Here is a 25,448-nt window from a genome sequence, read left to right on the forward strand (position 1 = left end):
TTGGCATGTAATGAAATACAGGTGATATAAAGAAACATACACACATTACAGCAACTTTGTGTTTGTTTATGTCAAACAACTTAATTAAACTGGCTGTGCAAAACTTCCTTGTTGAAAGTAACATTGAATCTGAACAGTTTTCAGTGACCCAAAGCATTGAATTCATTGTTTGCCAGCCTGGAAATTTCTCATAAGCCAATGTTACACCCCGTCTAGGGGTAATGGTAATGTAAAGAAATAAGCAGCGTAAAGGCAAAGCACAGCGAGATTTGATTTGAAATAATATTAATTTACAAATAATACAAAAATAAATGATTATAAAACAAAAACTACACAGGGCCCGCAAAAGCCTCTGTAACTCCCGATGTTGAATATACGGTTCCTATGGTTCATACAATATATTGTTCATGGCCAAAGGGAGTGGTAACGGTGGGAACTGGAAGTGCCTGGCTCGGGGCTACGGCATGTGTACACAAATAGTGCTCTTCTGGTTTGCGATCCCCCCCCAACACCACAGGAGGCACACCAGCTCTCTTTAAAGCCTCAGTCTCCAGTCCCAGCCAATAAAATAATAACACCAATCAGGCCTCCAGAAGTTGCCTAGAGAAACACAAACCCACTTATAGATGCAACACTGGGCCAGACATATTACAAGTTTTTACCTTACACAAGTGCAGTCTGCTAACCAGAATTTAAGGTGGAACGGGCAATTTGAATAAGGAGCTAACTTAGGCATCATTGCAGTGGAGCCAGAGAGATGGTTTCAAACAAGAACATTGCATAAATTGGCATGCTACTGTGACACTCACAAAATAAGTCTTGTTGAGATTTTATTTTTAGTTTCCTTTCCTTCTATTGCAACAGTATTTTATTTTATTCTGTTTTTTATAATTGGATATTATCCTAAAATAGACACAGGGTGGCAGTAATCGCGAGTAGCGTTACACGGGGACATTTAGCGACGCGCAGAGCAAGATGAGCTCATTATCCAAGTTAATGGAGAATGAGCAACTGTGTTCCTGCGTCACTGATTTCTCTGTAATATTTAATATATTTCCAGGTCAGTGACACACCTTTTATGTGACTCCAGATGTTTATAAGCTTATATGAGTTCCTAGTGAAGTGTGCTCCGTAAATTAAAAACATGTAAAATGTGTAAACAGCTTAAATTGACAGTTTGTAGCTGAGAACATGCCGGCCAACGCCCACAGATTGTTTTATTCATTTCTTATGGCTTCTGGGCATTGGCGGGTTATTTCAGCGTGCGTAGAAAACAGCTATGTGTGTTAAAAGGGTAAAAGGTTCATGTGAATGTACAGCATAAGACCAGTTACGCCTGCGACCATGGTTAAGGGCACATGTGTGTTAATATTACAATAATTCTGAGTAAGCTCATAGAACTGAGTGCCAAAGTTATGAGGCAGAGATGTTTATTTTGAAGTGTGAGTTCTTATAGAGTAAATGTAACAAGACTTAACTGCAAATGAGAATCATCCTGTTGTATAAAGTACATTTTACATTTTACATTTACATTTTACATTTTACATTTATGGCATTTATCAGACGCCCTTATCCAGAGCGACTTACAATCAGTAGATACAGGGGACAGTCCCCCTGGAGCAACTCAGGGTTAAGTGTCTTGCTCAGGGACACAATGGTAGTAAGTGGGGTTTGAACCTGAGTCTTCTGGTTCATAGGCGAGTGTGTTACCCACTAGGCTACTACAACCCCCTAAAGTGAACACTTATAGAATGTACAGTTATTACAACAATACACTTTGATAAGAGGACGAAGATGACAGATTGATATGATTGATGATAGATCAAAACATGATTTAAATGGAAAATGTTTAGTTTTGGTTGCATACAAATTGTGATAAGCTAATGCTTGTAAAATAGGTGAGCATACATTTATGTGAAAACAGACCTTTCAAGAATATATTGTAGGGCTGCAACTAACGATTATTTTAATAATTGATTAATCTGTCGATTTTTTTTTTATTAATCGTAGAATCGTATAAAAAAAAAAAAAAAGAAAAGCATTAATTTCCAACCCTTTATTCAAAAGCAGGGGTGCTATAGTTACTTTGCATTAAAAGACAAAAGACATGTTTTTATTCACTAGCCTTTTTTGGACCACTCATTTTTCAATCTGTTGTCATGTATAGCTACACTGCAAAAAAAGCTTTTCTTACCAAGTAATCTTGTCTCGTTTCCAGTCCAAATATCTAAAAAATCTTAAATCAAGATTACTAGACAAGAAAAACGGCATGAGAAAATTAAGTGATGCTTAAAACTTCTGTTTGAGATTATATCTCATTAAGATTAGTTTTCTTACCCCATTTTGCTTGTTTTAAACAATCACTTAATTTTGAGATGTTTTATCAGAAAACAAGACATAATTTCTTATGCTATTTCATGTGTCTAGTAAATGTATCTTGATTTAAGATTTTTTAGAGATTTGGACTGAAATCAGGACAAAACTACATATTAGAAAAGCATTTTTTGCAGTGTGTGTGTCAGTGTGAGAGTTTGTGAGTGTGTGCATCTGCAGTGTAGTGTAGAGAAGTTCTGACATTCAAACAAATCCTGTTCAATTTTCTGATTTGTATTGTTCTTTAATTTTTTATAAATTATTTATCGTTCTGGCAGCTCAGGTGGCACTTTATTTAAAAAAAAAAGTCTATATTTGGCAGATGTAAAGTATACATGTGTATGTTTTTTGTGTTAGTCCATTTTTATTTTATTTTATTATTATTATAACAGCTCAACGAGCAACATGTTTGTGCACTTCCTAAAGATTTTGGTTCTGTTTTTGAATAAAGGGTTGGAAATTAATGCTTTTTATTTATATATCCGATTCTACGATTAATAAACAATAATCGACAGTTTAATCGATTATTAAAACAATCGTTAGTTGCAGCCCTAGTAATATTAAAGTTAAAATGAAAACCTATGGTATTGAATCTAATTTTAATTTTATGTAGGTGCAAACCTGCAGGTATTAAAAGAACATGGTAGCAGCAGAAAATGAAATATAAAAAACATAATTCAATCAGGTAAGGTTTGAGCATGTCATGGATGTAGGTCTTTTTTATTTTACAAATGACATTTATTATGTAAATGGAAATACATGTCTGATACTGTTTTCATACAGTGCTCTTTTTCATTTGACGTCTCTTCAGCCAAGGCTTGCAAGACAGGGGGAGGCCTTGCACCACCACCACTGCTGAGGTGGAAGAGTGTGGAAGAACATGAAGAGGAGGGTTCATCAGGTTCTTCTGCACAGATGAGCACAGTTTAGTGATGTATAGTAAATGCCAGAGTTTAATTCAATGGAAGTCATGAACAACATAATGTAACCCTAACCCTGTATTTTCAGTTACCAGTAAAGTAGTTATATAGACTGCATCTGTTTAAACAAATAGAAAAAACAATTAAGAAATTATATACTTGGATCGACAGATCCTAAAGTCAGATATGGAAATTGAGATCCTGAAGCACAAGCTACAGGTAAGGTGTGTATTGTGATTAGTGGATTATATAAAAGTTTGGAAAGAATATAGAAATTTAACAGTTGCTTTTTAATTTGTAGGGAATAAAGAAGACCAAATAAATAATTGTGACTTATTTATTTATTTCTTTTTTTTTTGTGGTGGGGGCTGACTTAATCAGAGAAAGAATAGTTGCAAATACGGCCTTGGACCACCCTTCCATCCTGGAAATCTGCAGGGTGGATGGGGTCTTACTCTGGGTCTTGTATGTGTAGGGCAGGATGTTGTTCCCCTCTAAAAATGGCAAAATTATGGACAACTACACATCCCACAATGATGTCGCAGGCCCTCTCAGGGGTGACCCTGAGGTGACATAGGCACTGGAAATGTGCTTTCAACAGACCTATATTCACTTTCACCCTGCCTCTAGTTTTACTGTGTGCCACATTGAATCACTGCTGTGGTTCTTGTTCATGTTCTGGGTAAGGGGTTAGCAGTGTAGGCTGGCATGGGTAGCCCCTATCCCCCAGCAGGAAGCAGTCAATCTCTCCTGTAAAAAAAGTTCACATTGGTTTAGTGCTGCATCGAAGTGGCCAAGTGTGTAGTGCATACATTTACTAACCACTTTGCTGTCCGTTGCTTAGGGTACACTCACGATATATTCGTGAGTCATGAACAGACCCGGGCCACCTGGTCTCAACATTGGAGATAATATGTGCAGCATCACATACGATCTTCACAGTGGAAAGAATAAGATATAAGATATAGTATTGCTATGTGGTATTTGACCATGGTAAACTGCATGTAATTCAGTGTACCTGCACATTAATACCATGGATTGACTTTCTATTAACACAGTCTTCAGTTGGTGAAATATATCCAACCACATTGGGAAATCCTGAAGGTAATTTTAAATATTAGGTTACTTTCAGAGGTTACAGCAAAAAGTTATTAACTGAACATATATATATATATATATATATATATATATATATATATATATATATATATATATATATATATATATATATTTATTTGAACTTATTTGAATGCTACAAATTTGCGATCCCCCCCCAACACCACAGGAGGCACACCAGCTCTCTTTAAAGCCTCAGTCTCCAGTCCCAGCCAATAAAATAATAACACCAATCAGGCCTCCAGAAGTTGCCTAGAGAAACACAAACCCACTTATAGATGCAACACTGGGCCAGACATATTACAAGTTTTTACCTTACACAAGTGCAGTCTGCTAACCAGAATTTAAGGTGGAACGGGCAATTTGAATAAGGAGCTAACTTAGGCATCATTGCAGTGGAGCCAGAGAGATGGTTTCAAACAAGAACATTGCATAAATTGGCATGCTACTGTGACACTCACAAAATAAGTCTTGTTGAGATTTTATTTTAGTTTCCTTTCCTTCTATTGCAACAGTATTTTATTTTATTCTGTTTTTTATAATTGGATATTATCCTAAAATAGACACAGGGTGGCAGTAATCGCGAGTAGCGTTACACGGGGACATTTAGCGACGCGCAGAGCAAGATGAGCTCATTATCCAAGTTAATGGAGAATGAGCAACTGTGTTCCTGCGTCACTGATTTCTCTGTAATATTTAATATATTTCCAGGTCAGTGACACACCTTTTATGTGACTCCAGATGTTTATAAGCTTATATGAGTTCCTAGTGAAGTGTGCTCCGTAAATTAAAAACATGTAAAATGTGTAAACAGCTTAAATTGACAGTTTGTAGCTGAGAACATGCCGGCCAACGCCCACAGATTGTTTTATTCATTTCTTATGGCTTCTGGGCATTGGCGGGTTATTTCAGCGTGCGTAGAAAACAGCTATGTGTGTTAAAAGGGTAAAAGGTTCATGTGAATGTACAGCATAAGACCAGTTACGCCTGCGACCATGGTTAAGGGCACATGTGTGTTAATATTACAATAATTCTGAGTAAGCTCATAGAACTGAGTGCCAAAGTTATGAGGCAGAGATGTTTATTTTGAAGTGTGAGTTCTTATAGAGTAAATGTAACAAGACTTAACTGCAAATGAGAATCATCCTGTTGTATAAAGTACATTTTACATTTTACATTTACATTTTACATTTTACATTTATGGCATTTATCAGACGCCCTTATCCAGAGCGACTTACAATCAGTAGATACAGGGGACAGTCCCCCTGGAGCAACTCAGGGTTAAGTGTCTTGCTCAGGGACACAATGGTAGTAAGTGGGGTTTGAACCTGAGTCTTCTGGTTCATAGGCGAGTGTGTTACCCACTAGGCTACTACAACCCCCTAAAGTGAACACTTATAGAATGTACAGTTATTACAACAATACACTTTGATAAGAGGACGAAGATGACAGATTGATATGATTGATGATAGATCAAAACATGATTTAAATGTAAAATGTTTAGTTTTGGTTGCATACAAATTGTGATAAGCTAATGCTTGTAAAATAGGTGAGCATACATTTATGTGAAAACAGACCTTTCAAGAATATATTGTAGGGCTGCAACTAACGATTATTTTAATAATTGATTAATCTGTCGATTTTTTTTTTATTAATCGTAGAATCGTATAAAAAAAAAAAAAAAGAAAAGCATTCATTTCCAACCCTTTATTCAAAAGCAGGGGTGCTATAGTTACTTTGCATTAAAAGACAAAAGACATGTTTTTATTCACTAGCCTTTTTTGGACCACTCATTTTTCAATCTGTTGTCATGTATAGCTACACTGCAAAAAAAGCTTTTCTTACCAAGTAATCTTGTCTCGTTTCCAGTCCAAATATCTAAAAAATCTTAAATCAAGATTACTAGACAAGAAAAACGGCATGAGAAAATTAAGTGATGCTTAAAACTTCTGTTTGAGATTATATCTCATTAAGATTAGTTTTCTTACCCCATTTTGCTTGTTTTAAACAATCACTTAATTTTGAGATGTTTTATCAGAAAACAAGACATAATTTCTTATGCTATTTCATGTGTCTAGTAAATGTATCTTGATTTAAGATTTTTTAGAGATTTGGACTGAAATCAGGACAAAACTACATATTAGAAAAGCATTTTTTGCAGTGTGTGTGTCAGTGTGAGAGTTTGTGAGTGTGTGCATCTGCAGTGTAGTGTAGAGAAGTTCTGACATTCAAACAAATCCTGTTCAATTTTCTGATTTGTATTGTTCTTTAATTTTTTATAAATTATTTATCGTTCTGGCAGCTCAGGTGGCACTTTATTTAAAAAAAAAGTCTATATTTGGCAGATGTAAAGTATACATGTGTATGTTTTTTGTGTTAGTCCATTTTTATTTTATTTTATTATTATTATAACAGCTCAACGAGCAACATGTTTGTGCACTTCCTAAAGATTTTGGTTCTGTTTTTGAATAAAGGGTTGGAAATTAATGCTTTTTATTTATATATCCGATTCTACGATTAATAAACAATAATCGACAGTTTAATCGATTATTAAAACAATCGTTAGTTGCAGCCCTAGTAATATTAAAGTTAAAATGAAAACCTATGGTATTGAATCTAATTTTAATTTTATGTAGGTGCAAACCTGCAGGTATTAAAAGAACATGGTAGCAGCAGAAAATGAAATATAAAAAACATAATTCAATCAGGTAAGGTTTGAGCATGTCATGGATGTAGGTCTTTTTTATTTTACAAATGACATTTATTATGTAAATGGAAATACATGTCTGATACTGTTTTCATACAGTGCTCTTTTTCATTTGACGTCTCTTCAGCCAAGGCTTGCAAGACAGGGGGAGGCCTTGCACCACCACCACTGCTGAGGTGGAAGAGTGTGGAAGAACATGAAGAGGAGGGTTCATCAGGTTCTTCTGCACAGATGAGCACAGTTTAGTGATGTATAGTAAATGCCAGAGTTTAATTCAATGGAAGTCATGAACAACATAATGTAACCCTAACCCTGTATTTTCAGTTACCAGTAAAGTAGTTATATAGACTGCATCTGTTTAAACAAATAGAAAAAACAATTAAGAAATTATATACTTGGATCGACAGATCCTAAAGTCAGATATGGAAATTGAGATCCTGAAGCACAAGCTACAGGTAAGGTGTGTATTGTGATTAGTGGATTATATAAAAGTTTGGAAAGAATATAGAAATTTAACAGTTGCTTTTTAATTTGTAGGGAATAAAGAAGACCAAATAAATAATTGTGACTTATTTATTTATTTCTTTTTTTTTTGTGGTGGGGGCTGACTTAATCAGAGAAAGAATAGTTGCAAATACGGCCTTGGACCACCCTTCCATCCTGGAAATCTGCAGGGTGGATGGGGTCTTACTCTGGGTCTTGTATGTGTAGGGCAGGATGTTGTTCCCCTCTAAAAATGGCAAAATTATGGACAACTACACATCCCACAATGATGTCGCAGGCCCTCTCAGGGGTGACCCTGAGGTGACATAGGCACTGGAAATGTGCTTTCAACAGACCTATATTCACTTTCACCCTGCCTCTAGTTTTACTGTGTGCCACATTGAATCACTGCTGTGGTTCTTGTTCATGTTCTGGGTAAGGGGTTAGCAGTGTAGGCTGGCATGGGTAGCCCCTATCCCCCAGCAGGAAGCAGTCAATCTCTCCTGTAAAAAAAGTTCACATTGGTTTAGTGCTGCATCGAAGTGGCCAAGTGTGTAGTGCATACATTTACTAACCACTTTGCTGTCCGTTGCTTAGGGTACACTCACGATATATTCGTGAGTCATGAACAGACCCGGGCCACCTGGTCTCAACATTGGAGATAATATGTGCAGCATCACATACGATCTTCACAGTGGAAAGAATAAGATATAAGATATAGTATTGCTATGTGGTATTTGACCATGGTAAACTGCATGTAATTCAGTGTACCTGCACATTAATACCATGGATTGACTTTCTATTAACACAGTCTTCAGTTGGTGAAATATATCCAACCACATTGGGAAATCCTGAAGGTAATTTTAAATATTAGGTTACTTTCAGAGGTTACAGCAAAAAGTTATTAACTGAACATATATATATATATATATATATATATATATATATATATATATATATATATATATATATATATATATATATATATATATATATATATATATATATATATATATATATATATATATATATATATATATATATATATATATATATATTTATTTGAACTTATTTGAATGCTACAAACCAGCAATTCTGTAAAATCCCTCTTTGATGACTCCCAGGGATTTGTGGCCAGGAAACACTACAAAAATTTGCAGAGCAAAGCAAGGCACACTTTCCATACAGATCTGCATACAGTGGCCTTACTAACATGCCCCGCATCCCCGATATTGTACAGAAAGCTTCCATTAGCAAAGAAACGCAAAGCTGCACATAGTATCTGCTTGGATGTAAGAACATGTCCACGATGGGTGATATTAGTGATGTAAGGACAAATTAGATTATGGATATATGTAATTGATTGCAACAAAAAAAGGTAATGCTCAAACAAAAATGTATGGGGAAAAAATGTATGGGGAAAAGAGGGCCTGCTTGTCCCAAAGGACTCAGAAGGAGCTAGCTGGATGGTCTGGCAATACCCCCCCCTTGGCACCAGGGCCGTGCAGCGAGAGGGGCTGCATGGTCCCAGAAGGCACCAGCCTGGGGTACCTGGAACGGTCGCCGGAGGTGCAGGGAAAGACGCAAGACGCGTCAGAGGTGACGTGCGGAGATAGGGCCCACACATACCCAGATGGATCAGCCCTGATTTTTGTGTGCAGGTCCGAGGGTCCGGGGCCGGCATGCAGGACTACACCAGGGAGCCAGGCCGAGGAACCGGGGCCGCCAAGCAGGACAACGCTGGGGAGCCAGGTCGAGGGTCCGGGGCCGCCAAGCGGGACCACGCCAGGGAGCCAGGCCGAGGGTCCGGGGCCGCCATTTATTGTTTATTTGTTAATAAAACCCTGTTCCCCGCATGTCACACCTCTGCACTTCCTTCCCCCGTAAGTCCGTAGTCGTGACAAAGGGCCTGTGTAGAAAGGGGGATTTCACCTGCTTTCCTGAAGTGGATGATTTGTTCTCTAATGAGGATGTGGACACAGCTCCACCCTAAATTTTCATTCCTCTATCTGCACTGCTGGATTGGGTGAGGAACCCATTTCCCTTGTCTGAAGCAAGCAGAAGCAAGCTACACTGTAAAAAAAGAACACATGGTAATTAGTAATTGTTATTTAACTGTTATTTAAAGCATTATTCTAGTAATGTAAAATTACATGTATTGGTAAATGATCAAGAATTAAATTAAGTTTAATATATACTGCATTTTTCCTGTTTTTTTATATTACATCCATATAAAAGTAAATTCATAACAATTGACTAATTTAAAATGGAACTCATTATAATTATGAGCATAATTAAAATATAGGTGTTTTTTGTCATTTTGAGGTAAATTACAGGTATATTTAAAGTAAAAATTTGATTTACATTACTTTGACATTTAAGGCCAAGTTTTTATTACTTTTAAAAAGACCATTCTTAATGCACAGATAAGGCAGCAGCAGTCCCTCACATTTATACAGCTTCTTCCAAAAGCATTGATAAACAAAAATTCAGCTCAGCATCAATGCATATGGGGCTGCTGCTGCTGCCTTACCTGTGCAATTAAATTCTGAATGATTTACCTCAAAATCTACCTCAGGATTTGCCTCACAATTACAGTCCTGGGGCAGTGGTGGCCTAGTGGATAAGGAAGCAGCCCCGTAATCAGATGGTTGCTGGTACGAATCCTGACCTGCTAGGGTGCAACTGAGGTCCCCCTGAGGTCCCCTTGTACCTTCAGGTACAGTCCCCCACACACTGCTCCCTGGGCACCTTTCATGGCTGCCCACTGCTCACTAAGGGTGATGGGTTAAAATCAGAGGACACATTTCGTTGTGTGCACTGTGTGCTGTGCTGCAGTGTTTCACAATCACTTCACTTTTATATTGTGTGTGGAAAAAGTGTGCAGTAAGCTGAATGTAACCTGGGTGAATAGAAAATGGGCCCAACTGACCTATTACCATATGCCCTTTCACCTCACCCCCTGCAGTAAATGTGCAGATTGGACAACGAGCAGGAGAGGGGAATAAAACATTCACAACATAATACATAATGATGTAGCAGCAGAGAACACTCTCAGTGGTCTCCCGGAAGAACGATGTAAGGATGGGTGGAAAGAGGTTGGTCTTCATCAGCTTTCTGAGGAACTGCACACATTGCTGGGCTTTCATGGCGGTGGAGGTGGTTTTGAGGCTCCAGGAGAGGTTGTCTGTCATGTGCATACCCAAGAACTTCACAATGCTGACGATCTCAGCAGCAGATCCATCGATGTGCAGTGGGGTGGGGACAGTCTGTTTCTTCCTAAAGTTGACAACCATCTCTTTGGTCTTGGTGACATTGAGTGTCAGGTTGTTGCTCCGGCACCAATCCACCAGATGTTTTATCTCCTCTCTGTAGGCAGACTCATTGTTGTTGGTGATGAGCCCCACTACTTTTGTGTCATCTGCGAACTTGATTGTATTCGGGCTGTACTGTGCAGCACAGTTGTGTGTCAGCAGAGTGAACAGCAGTGGGCTGAGCACGCATCCCTGTTGTCAGTCTGAGGATCTTGGAGGTGTTATTTCCTATAGATACAGACTGGGGCCTGTCTGCTAGGAAATCTAAGATCCAGCTGCACAGTAGAGAGCTTATTCCCAGCAGGTACAACTTCCTTAACATCTTCTCAGGGATGACAGTATTGAGCTGAAGGCAATAAACAGCATTCTGGTGAATGTGTCTTTTTTGTCGAGGTGGATGAGATTGCATCATCTGTGGAACGGTTTGTCCGGTAGGCAAACTGAAGTGGGTCCAGGTTTTGTGGAAGTTGTGTCTTCATGTGCCTCAGAACCAGCCTCTCAAAGCACTTTGTAATGATGGGTGTGAGTGCTATTGGCCGGTAATCATTGAGGCAGGACACAGTTGAGTTCTTTGGCACTTGGATGATCGTTGTGGTTTTGAGGCAGGTAGGTACCATGGCTGAACTCAGCCCAGCGAAGCTGGTCAGCACACTCCCAGAGCACACAACCAGGTATGGTGTCTGGTCCGGCTGCTTTCCGTGGGTTTACTCTGCGGAGGGTCATCCTGACATCTCCCATGGAAAGCCTTGACGTTGGGAGAAGGGGGAGAAAGCTCTAAATGGTCTCGCCCCACAGTACCTGAGTGAACTTTTGGTTCCTTACGAACCGCCACGCCCCCTTCAATCAATGGGTGCGGGGTCACTACTGGTACCAAAGGTGCAGAAGGTCACAGCTTTGAGCAGATCCTTCTCCTATAGAGCTCCGCAGTTGTGGAACAGCTTGCCTGTCAGTGTCCAGGATTCAGACACAGTCTCAGTGTTTAAATCCAATCTGTTTTCTCTGGCTCCTAGACCCTCATTTCACTTGATTTTGACGCAGTGTCAATTATAAAGTCCAGTTTATCACAGAGTCCCCCTGTTAGACACAGACAAAGTTAAATTCACCAGTTAGGCTGTCCTAGTTAGGGTACCGGGCCACTGTAGCACCAATATACCATTATAACCACATATTTCAGTATCGTTGGTACAGTGCAACTGTCTGCCGCCGCTTCTGTTTGTTTTTCTCCGAGACACGGAATCAAGCACCCAGACTACTGGCAGATCCCAGTGATCAGACCAGCAAATAAATCCTGGTTCCTGACAACTGCTTTACAAGGACAAAACATGAAACAAACCAGAGGGTCACCACAGCCACCACCACCGTTACAACTACAGCTTCAGGGATCTTCAAATGGACCAGTAACATCATTATGGACACTTAATCTAGACCATGACACTGAATACATCCTGGACTTCTACAACCCTACAACCGTAGGACTTTATATCATATCCAACCCTGCACTGACCCCATTTGCAGGCTCACACTACCCTGGAAGGGGGTCCCTCTCTGTATCACTCCTTCCCAAGGTTTCTTCCTTTCTTTTTTTTCTCTCTCCTAGAGTTTTTTTTGTGTGGAGTTTTTCCTTGTGTGCAGAAGGGTCAAGTGTGGGGGGTGTCAACTGTAGGGCCTGTCAAAGCCCATTGAGACATACTGTATGTGATTTTGGGCTATATAAGAAATAAATGTTGTTGTTGTTGTTGTCTTCCTCAGTGGCTCCCTTATCTCTGCCTCAAACCATGCAAAGAAGTCGTTCAGCTCATCTGGCAGGGAAGATTTGTTGGTTTTTAGCTCATGATGGTCTGGATCCCATGCCACATACTCCATGTGTTCTTTGAAGATGTGAAGTGGCTGTTGATTTTCTCTGCATAAGTTCTCCTTAACAGCCCATGTTGGTTCTGGCTGTAGACCAAACTGCGAGTCTGCTGTGGTTAGCTTTTAGCCTAGCATGATCCCGGCTCGCTTGCCGTGCTTCCGCCTCCTCATGCACCACTTTCAGTGAACTTCTGGGCGGCCGCATGGTCTTGGTGGTGCCGCAGTCCGCTTGCTTGGAGCCCGAAGGATGTCGCAGCAGTGCAGTCCAGATCTTAGAATCACAGGGTTACTGCCTTATAGTGATGAGTGAAACTTTCTGTATGAACTAAACATTGATCTACTAAATAGAAAAAATGACACAGACTCACCTATACACTGATTTCTTTTTAAAACATCTCCAGGCTGTGCAGGAGCTCAGCCACTGGGCCAGAGTTTCTGAGCGCATGCGCACAGGAAACCCAACCCCCCTGGGTTTTCAAACATCACGCCTGATCCCTCGTATGCTGTGTCAGCGACTAACTTGGCTGGCCAACTGGATGAATGGCAAATCCACGTTAAGAACATTTAACCAAAACTGAAAACAACAATTCAGTAGAAATTGGTTTAACAATGTACATAAATGATGTGTCTGTGGTGGCTGTGACCCCGGGGAACATGCTTTTTGTGAACAAACTCTTACATTTACATTTAAGGCATTTGGCAGACTTACAATGTGCTTTCAAGTTACCATCGATGAAGAGATCAATTCTGGTTCACTAGGACCCCCAACTGTGAATACAATCTTTTTGTTCACTCTGTTGTAGATTCTGTACACAAGTTCGTCAATAAGAAAGTTACAAGTTAATCTAAATATTCTTTGAGCTGTCGTTTGAAAATAATCAGAAGAGTATTTACGGAGAAGAGTCTAGATGAATGTTTCCTTTTACCTTTAGCGATGGAGGGACCAGGCGAGCAGCACTGGAGGCTTGGAGAATACGAGGTGCAGTGCGAGGTGTAATAAGGGCTGTGAGGTAGGATGGGGCTACTCCATGTTTGGCTTTGTAGGCCAGCATCAGTATTTTGAATCTGATGCGTGCAACTACTGGGAGCCAGTGGAGGGAATGTAGCAGAGGGGTAGTGTGGGAGAATTTGGAAAGGTTGAAGATCAGTCGTGCTGCTGCATTTTGTATGAGTTGTAGAGGTCGGATGGTGCATAGTGGTAGACCAGCTAGAAGGGAGTTGCAGTAGTCCAGTCTTGAGATTACTAAAGACTGAACCAGTAGTTGGGTGGCCTGGGTTGACAGATAAGGGCGGATTCGTCTGATATTGTAGAGAAGGAATCTACATGAGCAGGAAAGGTTGCTGATGTGAGTCAAGAAGGAGAACTCTTAAGAGACACCATGGAAAATATTTAACAGGAATTAAAAGAAAGGCGGACAGACACAAACAAATGTAAGTCTCCCAAAAGCTAAAGCCACTAAACCCCCACCAGCCACGAAAATCGAATTTACAACCATTGTGTCCCTGAACAAGACACTTAACCCCAAGTTGCTCTAGGGGGACTGTCGGTTTATTGATTTGATTGACAAACACAAAGTTGCTGTGATGCTTGTATATTTTGATATATCACCAATGCATATATTCTATTAATGTGAAAGCTCACTGTGAAATGGTTGTCAAGTTAACTGTAAGTTACAGTCACAATTATCCAGTATATCTTCAATCATTCTGGATTTTACCATTGTAATATTATTGTACTGCTCTCTGCATCTTTTTGATCTACTTTCAGCAGCCAAAATGGATCAACCATCTCCATCTTCTACATCATCTTTCACACCAACCACCTGCATGTCCTCTCTCATCATATCATGTTTTCGTTTAGCCTTGCAGCTCCATCCTCAGCATCTATTTCCCAACAAGTATTTCTCCTTTGCACATGCTCTAATCTCACTTCCCATCCAAGACACCACCATCCTCGCCTCGTCTTTTTTCTGCTCCTTCCGCCACTCACCATCAGGAGAGAGTTACGCAGACTCCGCCATGACAAGGCAGCAGGCCTTCCAAAAGTGATGGCCATGTCCAACACCTGCACTTCACAGCTGTGTGGGATTTTGCTCAGGATCTTCAATTTGAGCCTGATTACTGATCTACTGGGAGAGCATTGGGGTTGATGATGCCATCATCTGCATGCTCCACTGGGCCTACAGCCACCTGGATAAGCCTAAAGATTCTAAGGATTATGTTCTTTGACTTTTCCAGTGCATTTAAGACCATTCAGCCAGCCTGTCTGGAAGAAAAGCTATCTGCAATGCAGGTAGATGTCCCACTGCTTTCACGGATCATGGACTACCTGTCAGAGAGACCACAGTTTGTGCGGCTGCAGGACTGTAGTTCTGACACTGGTGCCCCACAGGGAACCGTTTTTGTCACCGTTTCTCTTCACCCTCTATACCACAGACTTCAGCTACAACTCAGAGGGCTGCCACCTGCAGAAATTCTGGTGTGAGCTAAATCAGCAGCAGTTTAATGTCAGCAAAACCAAGGACAAAATTTAGTCACCCCAACATCCATCAGGGGAGTGGAGGTGGAGATTATAATAACACTATAATAACAAAAAACTGGACTGGTCACAGAATGTACTGGCTACATACAGGAAGCGTCAAAGCAGGCTGAACTCCTGTGTAGGATTAGGGTCCTTTGGGTTCTGTAATGTCATGCTACGGATGTTCTATGATTCCATAGTTGCCAGTGCCATCTTCTATGGTGTGGTGTGCTGGGGGAACAGCATGAAAGTAGCTGATAAGAACAGGCTAAACAAATTGATCAATAAAGCTGGCAGCATGGTGGGAGTAAAACTGGACATGCTGGAAACTGGCGTGGAGAGGATGCTGGGAAAGCTGCAGTCTATTATTAAAAATTCTGATCACCCACAGCAGAGTGGGAAGATGAGTTTTTTAGAAATAGACTAACAATTTTGAAATGCTCCATTGAACGGCAAAGGAAATCCTTCCTTCTCTCAGCAATTAAGACTTTTTAACTCACCCCTCTGCCACTCACTCACACAATGAGTGACCATCTCTCTCTCACTATCTGTAAGTCTGTAAACAACATAGGGTTGTGCAATATGATCCTTCTGCTGCTGTTCTTCTGTGTAACTGTCTCCTGTTGCTGTTTTTTACTGTGCAATAACTCACTTATTGACTTTCACTTTTAACTCTTGCATAATGTGTAATGCTGCTTTAGCCATTACTACATACTTATTTTTAGTGCTTATTTTTATTTTATTTGTATTCATATTCATAAATGTATGTCTGTCTCTCTGTCTCTCTGTGCACTTGTTGTATGTCTTTTACATACATTGTATGTACATTGTATGTATTTCCTTCTGTGCAGTTGTAGCATTATCAATTTCCTTCAGGATTAATAGTTTTCTGATTCTGGTTTAATATCGGGGGATTTTAATCATGCATCACTGGACTCCACACTACCCACCATAACCCAGTATGTGACATACCCCACCAGAGACAATATAACATTGGACTTGCTGTATGCCAACACAAAAGAGGCATACTGTTCATCACCCCTACCTCCCCTGGGAAGATCAGATCACATCCTGGTTCACCTTGTCCCTGTGTACAAGTCCTTAGTGTGCAGGGAGCCACCAGTCACCCGCACAATAAAGAGATGGTCTGAAGAGAGCAAGGGGGCTCTTAAGAATTGTTTGAGTCTACTGTGTGGGAGGCACGTTGTAATGACTACGGAGAGGACAATGACAGCCTTGTCACCTGCTTCACATACTACTTTAATTGTGTGGATAACACTGTACCCACCAGGACTATGCGGTGCTTCTCCAACAAACCCCAGAAATAAAAAACGTCCTCAAGGAGAAGAGGGGGGTCTAAAATTTTGGAGACAAGGAGGATGTGCAAAGGGAGCTGAAAAGACTAATTAGGGAGGATTGAGAAGCAGCTTCAGCACAACAGTATGAGTGAAGTATGGAGAAGCCTTGTGAGGTGGGCAAATGAACAGAATCACTTCTTCAACAGGTTTAATTATTCCAGAATGGATTTAATTAATCCAGAATGCAGTCAGGTTGCAGACACCCCCACTGCTTGTCCACCTCAGTCAGATCAGCCACTTTCCACCTCATCAACACATACTGCTCACTGCTCCCCACCCCCAAACACAACTTCCAGTATGCATCCAGCACACGGCTCCAGTTCTGATCTGCCAAGGTGCCACTGAGGTGCCACTGAGCAAAGCACAGTCCCAACACTGCTCCCCGGGCGCCTGTCATGGCTGCCCACTGCTCACTCAGGGTGATGGGTTAAATGCTGTGTGCACTGTGTGCTGTGCTTCACTTTTTTTTTAAAATCAAAATAGTCGTCGGTGGTTGGGTTAGAGACAACAATAACACCAAGGGAGACAGATGTGGGGCTCCGAGTGGGCTTGCTAGTGACATTCATAGATTCATATGGACTCAATTCTGCTGCTTTTTCTCATTCTTATGTGCATCAGGAAATCTTTTTGTGAACCAAAGAGCTGCAATAGCAGACATCATCCCTCCTTTTGACACATGATCCAATCCATGGGTCAATTTAACATAAATGGGCAGTTTAGGCCACTGAAGTGAGTTGAGTGGAAGAGGCAGAGCTGGCCTGAATCAGAGTTAGAAGTGGTGAACGTGCTGCAGTCTTTGCAGCTGCATTTGCTAGTACATTTCCTGCAGAGATGGGATCAGTTAGTATGTTAGTATGAGTCATACATTTACACACAGAAATCTGACATGGAAGCAAAATCACAGGGTGCCAAAGTCATATAAAACACCAAAAGTATAACGTGAATCAGTGTAGATGGTAACAGTTTGTTTGGAAGCGAAGTGGGAATGCAATACAAAAAACAGATTTCAAGGTCGAGTGGGCATTACAGAATGCATACCCAATGCAAGAAGAACCATCAGGTAGGCGGAAAGCCGATCCATCCACAAAGAGAACAAAAATCAGGATTACCAAGTGCACTGTCAGGCCTAGGAGAGCATGACAAAGAAAGTTCAGATATAAAATTCCCCTTCGTGTTCTGTGGGGAGAAGGGTCGCTAGGTGAAGAGAGGCGGATTTCTTGACTGTAACATTGAGAAGACCTTACAATATCTTGCAAAAGTTGAACAGGTCCCTGTAGTGAAAGTAATTTTTATACAGGAAATTTGTGAATACTGCCAGACGGCTGTGACTTTTTTTTGAAAAAGTGAAATTTGTCCTCTGCATTTAACCCATCACCCTGAGTGAGCAGTGGGCAGCCATGACAGGCGCCCGGGGAGCAGTGTGTGGGGACGGTGCTTTGCTCAGTGGCACCTCAGTGGCACCTTGGCGGATTGGGATTCGAACCGGCAACCTTCTGATTACGGGGCCGATTCCTTAACCGCTAGGCCACCACTGCCCCAAAAGTTAAAGGCTTACAGAACTTGGAGAAACTTCTACAGGAGGAACAAAAGCCAATAAATGTCAACAACTGTTTTACAGTAATGGATGTGAGGTGTTTGGATGACAGGTTCTTGTCTTTTTTACTAATAATGTGATCTAGAAATGTAATTTATTTGGAGGCTAAATGCAACTGAAATGCAAACCAAAACTGAGACAATCCTTTCTTTTTTTCTTTTTTTTTTTATTCCTCAAACACTGTATGGGTGGTGGTGGGCCAATTCGGGGGAGTCAGATGGGGGGAGTCAGTTGCATCACAACATGATTTTTACCAGTAAAATACAAAAATGCTCTTGGTCTGGGATCAAGGAAACAAAAAGGGCACAGTGCAAGTCATACCCAGAACAATGTCGTCATCTCAATGCTATCATTTAAATCATAAAAGAAAAAAAACACCTGAACGAGTCTTGGGAGGGAAAAATGGGGCAGCTGCTCTGATTGTGGATTTCTCATGTGGAGTCGAAGCAGTGACGTCATAATGCTGTGGTGGTTTCTGTTGTTCCTGTAGCGGTTGCTCCAGCAGGGGTCATGATGATTTTGGGGCAAAGGGTGGAGCTTCAGATTCCAGTCGGCCTGCAGGCACAAGAGTTCTGCAAAAGGGGGATTCAAAGAAACAGGAGCAGAGGCAAACAGTGCAGCACAGTTTATGTGTTATATATATTTATAATTATATTTTTCCCCAGCTTTCCACAAAACTTAATTTTCAGAAAGAAAAAACAAACAAAATCCACAAAAGGTAAATGAAAAATATTTTCCTGTATTCCCTTTAGAGTTGAATAAAGTGGAACTCATCAGAATTCTAGTCCTCCACGAAAACACACACCTTACTCACAAATTACAAAGTCTGATATTCTCTTTCTCACACACACACATAAACATCAGAGAGAGAGAGGGATAAGATCTGCGCATGCAAGTTCTGTGCTCTTACACACACACATCTGCACTCACACACACACAGACACTTGAGAGAGGGAGAGAGAAGGTCTCCCCTCTCACACACATAAACCACCATTTATTCAGAACTAGGAGTGTCACCATTTTTATTTCTTATATTTTACTGGTCTTCCCACAAGCTCACAAGTTTGTTTTTTTTTACGCACACAGATTTGCTCGATCTTGCCCAGGGAATTCACAGCCTAACAACTGCTAAGAAAGCTCACAGATAACACATTTCTAATTGAATCTTGCACTAATGGCTCACAATTCTCTCATTTTACATTTTCTTTTTTTGCTTTTGCCTTATTAACTCACAAATAATTTCCAATCTTGTTAAAAAGGCTCACATTCGGTGTTCTTGATTCATGGGAAATCCGCTCTTATCTAACACCCTTATTTCAGGAACACATTTTGCCATCCGGACGGTGTGGAAGACGTCACAGCTAAATCATCTGCGCCAGGGAATCAGCGCGTCGTCTCCACCACCGCCTTTGTGGACTCCGGCACAGCTGGAAAGTTCATAGATCACTCCTTCGTGAGAGCACATCACATCGCCCTGGAACCCCTCAAAGCTCCACTCATTATCACCTCCGTGGACGGTCGTCCCTTCTCCTCGGGACCCATCACTCACCGCATGGTTCCTCTCCAGCTCCAAATTGACTCCCAAGTCGAAAAAATCCCATTTTTTATTACCACCATCATCACCTCACCACACCTCCTCGGTTTCCCCTGGCTGTCTCTCCATGAACCACATCTTTCCTGGTCATCAGGGATGGTGTTGCCATCGCATTGCCATCGCCACTGTCTTCTGCCACAGCCCTACCCGTCTGCCATCTTCAGTTCGTCCAAAGCTGCCCAGCTGCCACCCCATAGGCCAGGCGACATGGCCATTGACCTGTTACCGGGAACCACTCCACCTAGAGGACATCTCTACTCTCTCTCGAAAGCAGAGCAATTGGCCATGGAGCAGCTTGTGGCTGAGGCATTTCAGAACAGCACCATCATCCGAGAGAGCGACGAGTGGAAGACCCCCACTGGCCACTTCGAGTCCTTGGTCATCCCCTTTGGACTGTGCAATGCACCTGCCATCTTTCAGCAGTTCATTAACAAAGCTCTCCAGGACATGCTGGAACAGTGGGTGTATGCCTCCCTGGATGATGTTCTCATTTACTCGCCCACCCTGGAATCCCACATCCAACATGTGAGGTTTGCAAATTTTATCGTCGCTTCATCCGTGGCTACAGTACAGTCACAGCACCCCTTACTGCTCTCACCAAGCCTTTGACACGCCCATTTCACCTAACCACTGAGGCCATTCATGCTTTCAAGTCCCTGTGCCTTTGTTATACCTCTGCTCCTATTCTTCAACATCCAGATCCTTCACTTCTGTTTGTGGTGGAAGTGGACACGTCAGAGGTGGGTGCTGGCGCTGTTCTCTCTCAACGTGGTCCAAACCGGGAATTGCACCCTTGTTGCTTCTTGTCACATCTACAGACTTACGGGGGAAGGAAGCGCAGATGCAGGACATTCTGGGAAGGGGTTTTATTAATAAACAAACAATTAACACAAAATAAAGAATTGCGCGGTGGCCAAAAAGGGAAATATAACGTGGGATCAACTAAAACAAACCTGCAGGCGTGTGGCGATTGCCAGAAGGTCCACTAAAATGTCGTCCCACCCGAAGGGGCGGAAATGTCTGGCTTTTAAGCGCTGTCAGGATAGGCCACCGGTGATGAGCCCAGCTGCAGTCAATCTTGACAGAGCCCCCCCTCCAAGGGCTACGTCCTCGGAGCCCAAGCAGTACCATCAGTGGTACCCTGCCCGCTGAATCCTCCCCTTGGAGGACCCGGTCCCTCGGGCTGGCTCCCCGGCGAGGTCAGGTGTGGCGGATCCGGTCCCTCGGCCTGGCTCCCCGGCAAGGTCAGGCGTGGAGGCCCCGGCTGGACTTAGGGGTACCTTGGGGCCTTGGACCAGTGCAGTCAGGTTAGGAACTCCCTCCCTGGGGTTCGGCTCCGCTTCTGGGTTGCCATCTGGTGGACATAAAGAGGGGAAGTGGGGGCGACATATGGACAAAAATGCCACGCACACACACAGACAGAGACAGACAGAAAAGAGGGTCGTCTGGCTCCCTCTCTGGGTTCTCCGGGACCTCCTCAGGGGGCACAGCCAGGATCTCGGGAAGTGTGACCTTTTTGTCGCCCGCCAGTGCTGGGTCTTCTTGCCCCGGATCCTGACTGGAGCTGGATGTGGTGGAGGGGCAGAGTTCGATCCCTGGCTCTGGTGGAAGAGGGCGACGGGAGGTCGCCAGCCAGCCACTGCGCTGCCGGGACTGCGCCTGAGCCCCATGCTGACCCAGTCAGACACGCGAGGTGATCTCATCAGTGTCTGCTGCCCCACTGAAGGGTCCCGGGACCCTTGGGCTGTCCCACACGGGGCTGGACACGTCATTCGAGATGGTGGTGGGTGTGAGGCGTGGAGGGTGGTGGATGTCTTCTCGAGCAGGCGGGGGCGCTGGTGCTGCGCTGCTGTTCAGCTGGGGCTCGTCCGGGCAGAGGGAAGGCAGGACGGTGACCAGAGCTGGGAAGACTGCGAGGCAGTCCAGGCAGCGCAGTTGCTGGCTGGCGACCTCCCGTCGCCCTCTTCCACCAGCTGTCCTCACACTGCTGGGAGGGACGTGGGTCTCCACGGACTCTGCATCGATCTGTGGACTCGCTGTCGTCCGTGTCTCCCTCATCTTCCTCATACCCCCGGAAGTCACGTGGGTAATCACGGATGTCGCAACGTCTACGGACTTACAGGGGAAGGAAGTGCAGATGCAGGACATTCTGGGAAGGGGTTTTATTAATAATCAAACAATAAACACAAAATAAAAAATGGCGCGGTGGCCAAAAAGGGAAATATAATGTGGGATCAACTAAAACAAACCTGCAGGCATGTGCCGATTGCCAGAACTCAACCCGACCCCAAGCCCATTCTTCCACCTCACCGCATCCTAGGTCCTCTCTGGTGGTCCCTGGAAACTAAGGTCCGGGCTGCCCAGGTGTCCGTCCCTGGCCAGGCTAACACCCCACCAGGGTGCCTATACGTCCCCAACACCTGCTGGTCCGATGTGCTGCACTGGGGACATTCCTCTGTACTCTCAGGCCATCCAGGACGTCAACGGACCTTCATTCGCCAGGCGTTCTGGTGGCCTTCGTTACGGCAGGATGTACAGGCCTACGTTGACGCCTGTGATGTCTGTGCCCGGGACAAGACTCCCAACACTCCAGCTGTTGGTCCCCTGCGTCTTCTTCCCATTCCTCGTCGTCCCTGCCTTAGACTTCATCGCCGGTCTCCCAGAAGCCAATGGAATGACCACCATCCTGACCATAGTGGATCGCTTCTCCAAGGCGGTCCACTCAGTCGCCCTGCCCGGCCTACCATCCTCTGCCACAACTGCTGACCTCATGCTTCCACGCGTCGTCCGCCTCCATGGGTTCCCCCAGGACATTGTCTCAGATCGGGGACCCCAGTTTGTCTCAGCTGTGTGGAAAGCGTTCTGCCGCCTCATTGGTTCCATATACAGTCTCTCCTCTGGTTACCACCCTCAGACCCACGGGCAGGTGGAGAGAACCAACCAACAGCTGGGACGATATCCTCGGTGCTTTGCATCAGAACATCAATGCACCTGGCCCGGTTTTCTCCTTTGGGCGGAGCCCATAAGCCATAAGCACCACCAGCCATAGTCCCTTCGAAATCTGTTATGGTTTTCAACCCGCCCTCTTCGCTCACCAGGAGCCCGCAGGTGGGTTCCCTTCGGCCCGTCAGATGATCCGTGGCTGCCGAAACGCCTGGAGAACTGCACAGTTGGCCCTCCTCACCGCCACACGCAGCATTCAGTGCATCATTGCCTCTCTGCGCAGGGGTCGGGGGGTCCAGTATTTGGTGCACTGGACCGGCTACGGACTGGAGGAGCGGTCTTGGATACCGAGTCGATTCATCCTGGACCCTTCCCTGGTGACTGAGTACCGGCAGCCTAACGCATCCGTCGGGGGTCGGCCCTGGAGGGCAGGGTACTGTCACATGATAACATGGAAACGAGGTAATGTGACTCCTATAAATTGGCCAGATGGCAACTACCAGCCACTCAGTCATTGATTGACATGCGTCATCGAGACTTGGCTTCGATCCTGCCCTGATCGAATCCTTTTCTCCTGAACTCTTTCCTCTCGTCCTGTCCCATCCTCTAAGGTACCCTAACATTCACAGATTAAGTCGAAGGGAACTTACCTGCCTCCTTGCATCCCACCGCAATGAGGTTCCTCGTCTCCTCCTAAACATGCTCACGTTCTAATTCCGGTGACCGTGACACATCCAGTGTGGTGAAGAACATTGTCTTTCCCAGCATAATAGAGTACTGTGCCATAAGGCCAAAGTGATAAGTGAAAGTGAAATGATTGTCATTGTGATACACTGCAGCACATCAACGAAATGTGTCCTCTGCTTTTAACCCAAGGCACCTTGGTGGTTCGGGATTCGAATTACAGGTCGCTTCCTTACATGCTAGGCCACCACTGCCAGCTACTGATAACTAAGTGGATCAGGGAACAAAACATTTTGAGTCCTTAATCCAATTGAGAACTTGAGGTCAAGCCTCAAGAGTCAGGTGAACAAACAAAAACCCAGAAATTCTGACAAACTCCAAGCACTGATTCTGAAGGAATGGATTGGCACAGAAGTTGATTGACAGCATGTTAGGGTGAATTGCAGAGGCCTTGAAAAATATGAGCAAACACTGCAAATATTGACGCTTTGCATAAACTTGATTTTATTGTTAAAAAAAGTATTTGAACCTTGTAATTACACACCACAGAAACAACTGGCAAAAAGATTTAAAAGCAGCAAACTTTGTGAAAAACAGTATTTTTGTAATTCTTAACCTTGTCACATTACCTTTCATCATGTGTTGACTTGGTAGGGTTATCTAAAGGGACTGTTCAATGTCTGACATAACAGGAACTATGCAACTCAGGGGTGGTAGTAGCCTAGTGGGTAACACACTCCCCTGTGAACCAGAAGACCCACTTACTAACATTGTGTCCCTGAGCAAGACACCTAACCCAAAGTTGCTCCAGGGGGGACTGTCCCTGTTAGTACTGATTGTCGCTCTGGATAAGGGCATCTGATAAATGCTGTAAATGTAAATGTAACTGTAAGTGCAGTTTCCCCAATAACTGTCTTTAAAGCACAGCAAGAATCTGTTACAATCAAATTCACCCATGATGCCATACGTTATTGGTCCTTTAATGCATTATGGAATCAGATATGTGCCAAAACTTTTAAACAAAACTTTCCTAATTTCAAACGAAAAATAAGACACTGAAATGTAAAATAACAGCTAGGAATTTTGACAATATAAGTTTTTGCTTACATCTTGCTGTTTTCATTTTCGCTCATGAGACTTTCAATTTTACTTCTTGTTTTTTCAGTTTCACTGCCTGCTTTTCAGTCGATCTGCCCCTTTTATGTTTGCGCTGCCTCAGGATTTGTTGCACTTCTGGCATAGTTCTGTCGTGTGAGCGGAGATTCACCTCATTGGCCAGTAGGTATTCACTGAGATATACATGTGCTTCAAGAACAGCAGAGCAGCAACAGCTATTGGTGATCACATATGGATCACAGCATAATCAGCGTATTTGATCAATACTTAAAATGGTGCAGTTGATCGTTTGTGCACGTCATTTTATTTGTGATCACAAATGCCTGTTACATGCCAAACATCTGTGTATAAAACATACATAGACATATATGGGGTGGTAGTAGCCTAGTGGTTAACACACCTGCCTATGAACCAGAAGAGCACAGAGTTAATATGAGGAAGGAACTGCTGACAGTCTTCGACCACTGCTCCACTGAGAGTATCATGACATATTGCATCTCTGTGTGGCACTTCTTGCCATGACATAGGGTGTTTCAGATGCTGCCCTCTGGCAGCAGATTCAGGGCGCAGAGGTCAAGAACAAAGAGAATGAAGGTCAGTTTTTAAAACCAAGCAATAGCACTCATTAACTCAAACACATAAACTGTTTTGCACATTCCTGTACAGATTTGTTTTTATTAAATTTTTATTTTGTGTTATGTGTATCTTCTTTGATGCACTGGAGCATGGTGAACAGGACCTCAATTTCATTGTACTGTTGTACTAAGTATGAGTATATAAGTATGACTCACCCAAAGAGTTTTATTTTAAGAATTTTGCTTTTGAATTGGATATCTGTGACATTGACACGCGAATAAATGGAACACAACCTCGC

Source organism: Denticeps clupeoides, chromosome 6 (genome assembly GCF_900700375.1).
Source record: "Denticeps clupeoides chromosome 6, fDenClu1.1, whole genome shotgun sequence".
Lineage (NCBI taxonomy): Eukaryota > Metazoa > Chordata > Actinopteri > Clupeiformes > Denticipitidae > Denticeps > Denticeps clupeoides.